The sequence below is a fragment of the Arachis hypogaea genome, chromosome 3 (genome assembly GCF_003086295.3).
Source record: "Arachis hypogaea cultivar Tifrunner chromosome 3, arahy.Tifrunner.gnm2.J5K5, whole genome shotgun sequence".
NCBI classification, from domain to species: Eukaryota; Viridiplantae; Streptophyta; class Magnoliopsida; order Fabales; family Fabaceae; genus Arachis; species Arachis hypogaea.
Genome location: NC_092038.1, coordinates 120,202,066 through 120,208,065, shown reverse-complemented (window position 1 = coordinate 120,208,065; position 6,000 = coordinate 120,202,066).

The window sequence follows — 6,000 nt, the reverse complement described above, 5'->3', positions numbered from 1 at the left end:
AAGAAGGAAGTGAGTTGTAAGAAGAAGGTTGCACTTGCATCGATACTACTATAGAAGATTTGGAGAGCAAAAAATGCTAGGGTCTTTGAGAACATCATCATCTCACCATATCAAGTAGCGACGGAAGTTAAGGCCATGACAGAAGAGTTTCAATGATGTCACAAGTGTAGTTCATTTCTTCTTTCTCTTAATGTTGTGTTTAAGACATTTGGGTTTATCTCCTTCTTTTACTGTGCTTAATCCACCTTAGACATGTATTCCATTTATTGAAATATATGAATTATCACTTTCTTTGAAAAAAAAATATTGTCCAAAACATTATATTGACGTATAAAGATGTTTTATACATATCTTGGATAATTTTAAAATTTTAAATTGTTAATTTTTTAATTAAAAAAATTTAAATTGTTATTTTTTTCAAAACAAACTTTTTTAATTAACCAGTAAAATAATACAAATACGTAATATTATAGTTAAATCGTTATAATAATCCATGTATCTTCGAATATCGAGACTATACATATATCCCGGGTACTGAATTGAAAATATAAGATGGGAACCATATAAACCCTATCAGGTTTTAGAAACATGAAGACCATTTTTATGATGGTGTTTCCATAAACCAGAACGAAAAAAAAGGTTGGATCAATTAGAATAAGAATAGGAATAAATGTTAAAATAAATAAGTATAGATAGTTATAGAAATTAGTAAAATTAAATATAAATGAGTAGACACAATTTTACATGTAACACAAGAATCCACATGGAGGAGGAGATGAAAATAACGATAATAAGTTTAACAATAACTATGCATATGATAATAATCATCACACTCTAAAACGTCTGGCAAAAAATCGGTAAAAAATCAGTCGAACCGACGGTTAACTGGTAAACCAGTAAAACCGTCCAGTTTTTTAGAGGGTTTCCAGTTCGGAAATATCACTCTAAAACGTCGCCGTTTTGTGTTGAAAAAAAAGGAAAGGCAAGTGCTGAAGCTGAACCCTAAATCACCAAACACCAATTGAAGCCACTCATTTCTCCTATCTTCTCTGAGAAGTGAGCAGCCCTTGCAACCCACAATCCTCTCCTCTCTTCGAATTCCAATGACCTCCACCACACACCATCCCACTTCAGAGCTCGAACTCATTACCGAACCCTTTTCTCCTTTCTCTATATGTCGCCCTCTCTGTTCGAGATCACTTGGTCGCTGTGGGTCGCGCCGCTTCGCTGCTCCTCGTCGTGGGTCATTGCCGCTTCCCTGCTCCTCGCCGTGGGTCATCGCCGCTTCTCGGATCCTTGTTGTGGGTCCTCGCCGCTTCTCTCCTCCTCATCATTTCTCCTTCTCCCCTCCTCGCTGACGTTATTTCTGCTTCTATGCTCTGCACCGTGTCTCACCGTCATTGCTTCTCCGTCGTGGCTTCTCTTTTTCGCATGGAGTCTCGCAGTCAAAGCGGTTACCTTTTGTCGCGTCTCAAGTTTCTAGTCTCTGCTTCAACCATCGCAGGTTTCAGATCTCAAGTTTCAAGTCTCTTCTTCTCTGCTTCAAGCCTTCAACCCTCTCAGGTCTCAAGTCTCAGTCTCTAACACTCCCTGATTCTATTTCCCTGACTCTATCCCTCTAAAATTTCAAATTTATTCTAAACATGCATATGATGTATTATTGATGATTCTGCTAAATTTTGAGATATTAATATTTTAAATTTTTATTTCAATTCAGTCTATTCTTATTGAATTAATTCTACTAAAGATTGACTTATAAATTCAATTGTTTAATTTATTAATTTGACTGAGATTGATGTTTAGATCCAACCTATTGTATTTGTTTTGGTGAATTGTTGTTTTGCTGCTATTGATTCAAAATAGAAACATTGCCACAATTCTAGATTGAATTTACTATATGGCTTCATATCATTTGGTTGAATTCTGCTTCATTTTTTCTTTTGTTAATTTCTATGAATTTAAGTTTCTATATTTTAATGATTCAAATCTATGTTTGCTTCATTTTATGGTTGCTTATTTTATTAATTTTATTGAGTTACTGAAATCTGATTCTTGGTTGCTGTTTCTTTTTCTGTTTGTTGTGTTCTGAGTTAGGGTGAGTTGTTTTTCTCTATTTGTTGTGTTTTGACTTTTGGGTTAGTGTTGATGGTGGTATGATGGCCAAATTTGAATTAATTGTATAATTTTTATTTCTGGATTCTCTGATTTTTTCTATGTTTGAATTATAAAAAATTATTTTGAAAGATTTTCTTGTGTTATACTTTTGTTGCTGATTGATTATGATTGCTGATTACTTGCGAGAACTTAGGAGGAAATAGTGTTATTGGCTTGTTGCTGCCTCTGTGTTAAATTTTTTGTTTTTATAATTTCTTTGAAATTGGAATAATTGTTGATGGTTGATTTCAGGAATCTGGCATAATTTTGTTATGGTGTTTTACTGCTCTCTTGAATTTTGATAAATTTTGACAATAGTTGTTGGTGTTATGCTAAAATTTTTAAAATAATTTTATTGATGATTGATGATATTTTTTAAATATTTGAAATTATATATTTAAATTTTAATAATTTTATTTAATATTTAATTAAACCCGTTGAACTCCGGTCGAACTATTAAATCAGTAAAAAATTACTCTACCAGTTCATTGACCGGTCCAGTTCTTGCAATCTTGGATACATATATATAAATAAAACATATAAGAACAAATTGTAAATTTTGTAATATATATATATATATATATATATATATATATATATATATATATATATATATATACACACACGTAATACGTCTAATATAATTAAAGAATATAAATGACACATTAAAAGAAGTTTAATTTCTCATTAAGATGCCATGAAAATAGACTAAAGGGTACTAACAATATATATTAAGAAATTGACGATGTAAGAGATTCCAAAACCTCAAAATATGTTGAAAAATTCAAGAATTTAGTTAAGTATTATGTCATGCCTGAAATGGTTATATATAAGGGAGTAAAGGCTAAGCTTTCACATATGTATTTATCCCACTCACAAGGCACAGGATTCAGTGGTCCAGGAACCTTTAGACCACTTAGTGGTCCAAGTAGAAAACATATTTTTAGAGTTTTTTTATCAATTGCTACGTAGTTCTTGAACTAATTTTAATTACAAATCAACTCCATATATTTTATTTAATTATAAAAATAGTTTTTTATTTTATAAATTATTATTTTATCAATTATCTATTATATTTATTAACAATCAAATACAAAAATAACAACCAATTATATCCTCCATTCATCCTAATAATTCCAATTGATTAAAAAAATTAACTTTGATCTCGTTACGTTCGTCCATGGCTTCCAAATCGTGTTTCCTTGAAATTCAATCGATTGGTTTTTCAAAACAATCGATTGAATGATAACTCAATCGATTGGTTTACACTATATCACAAAACAATCGATTGAAAGTTGTAAGGTAGAATGGTAAAAAGCTTATACCAATCGATTGTTTATACTTTCCAATCGAATGAATGCCTCAAAACAATCGATTGAATTCACGAAAACAACATGGATTTGCCAAATACAATCGATTGGAAAGTGATGACATTGAAGTTTTAGCCAAATTCAATCGATTGGTAATATAATTCAATCGATTGGAAGGTGATGAAGTTGAATGTTTTGCCAATTTCAATCGATTGGTAATGGTACATAAAATTAATTTATAGATTGGTAATTTATAAAATTAATTTTGCCGATCAATAGTACCTTTTGCTTTTATTCAAGTAAGGCAGAGTAAAAAATACAAAAAGTATATGATATTGATAAGGTAGCAGCGTATCAAGTAGTAAGTATGCTTAATTTATTTATTTGTGTTATGCACAAATTTAGTTTCGTTAAAATATTAGTAACCACTACTCTAATTTTTGTAAATATGTTTTGGGATAAGTGTTTGCAATTAGTTAAATGTTAGAATATATTGAGTAAATTCTTTTAATATATTTAGAGTTAATATAAAACTGAGGGTAAAAAACGTATTTAAGCCAAGGAGAGAAGTTTATTACGCATATAAGCCAAACAAGAATCTGATACAAGAATTCACCAAAGCACACTTTAATGTAATTCGAAACAACTTTATTCGAATTATATTCCTTAATAATTCGAATCAATACAGCTCCAATTATTCCCAACCATTGCATACAAGTAATTCGAATCAACTTAGAACGAATTATAAAAGTATAATTCGAATTGTATCAATTCGAATTAGTAGGAACACGTGAGTAGGAGGAAGTTCGAATCAAATTGATTCGAATTACTCACATTTCGAATCAAATGGTAATTCGAATTACACATTGTACAATAAGATACTAGAAAAAATACTATATAATATAAAAAAATATACTAAAAGAAGTATAAAACAAAATTATAGTAAATTAATTTTAGTATAAAATTATTAAATATAAATTAATTTTAACTCCTATTAGTACATTAAATTAAAAATAACATATAAAAATGTACTTGTATTTATTAAATTTTAATAACATATAAAAATTTAATGACTTTTTAAATATTTTTTTATAATAGGAGTACATTTTTATATACTTTAAATACTTTATATAAAAATGTACTTATATTTATCATACAAAAATAAAGTGTTGCGCCAATATAATAACATTATAATATTTTAAATCAATTTTTTTCTAGAATTTTAGATTAAAAGCAGCACATAAAAAAGTATTATTGGTATTTTAAAGCTAACTTAATTAAAAAAGATAGAACTGTATTTTTTAGGATTTTATGTACATAATTAGGCTAATTTTTTTTTAATATTGATCAAAGATGTGTGTTACACTATGTTATTTGTTTTCAGCTAAGTTTTACTCTACTATAATTTTTTTTTACTTTTCATAAGACACAAATCTAAAAAATTTTATAAATTAATTTAAAAGAAAATATCATTGACGTTTTATAAATTTTATGTACCATTACCAATCGATTGAAATTGGCAAAACATTCAACTTCATCACCTTCCAATCGATTGGATTACATTACCAATCGATTGAATTTGGCTAAAACTTCAATGTCATCACTTTCCAATCGATTCTATTTGGCAAATCCATGTTGTTTTCGTGAATTCAATCGATTGAGTAACAACAACAATCGATTGTTTTGAGGCATTCATTCGATTGGAAAGTATAAACAATCGATTGGTATAAGCTTTTTATCATTCTATTACAACTTTCAATCGATTGTTTTGTGATATAGTGTAAACCAATCGATTGAGTTATCATTCAATCGATTGTTTTGAAAAACCAATCGATTGAATTTCAAGGAAACACGATTTGGAAGCCATGGACGAACGTAACGAGATCAAAGTTAATTTTTTAATCAATTGGAATTATTAGGATGAATGGAGGATATAATTGGTTGTTATTTTTGTATTTGATTGTTAATAAATATAATAGATAATTGATAAAATAATAATTTATAAAATAAAAAACTATTTTTATAATTAAATAAAATATATGGAGTTGATTTGTAATTAAAATTAGTTCAAGGACTACGTAGTAATTGATAAAAAAACTCTAAAAACATATTTTCTACTTAGACCACTAAGTGGTCCAAAGGTTCCTGGACCACTGAATCCTGTGCCCACACACAATACACATGAGAGAGAAGCAAGTTAAAATATAAAACTCACCGGTATAAAAGTATTAGAGCAAGTGAGTGTGGAAGCATTATGCAAGTGAGAGGACAATTTATAGGGAAGGAGGTCCTCGCATTAATGAAGGGTCATATACCTAACTGCGAACCAGGCGACGGTACGCACCGTTTGATAGTGGGAAAAAATTAAATTCACCCTTGAACGTAACCGTTGAAAACTTGACTTGAGGTTAAATTTGAGCTTGCTGTTTAATTTGACTGAACAATAATATAGGTGTTATTATAGGTGAAAACTTACCTGCAGTTGACTGCAGGTGAAGTTGCTTTTGGATCGTTGACACGTGTTATTGTATGGTTT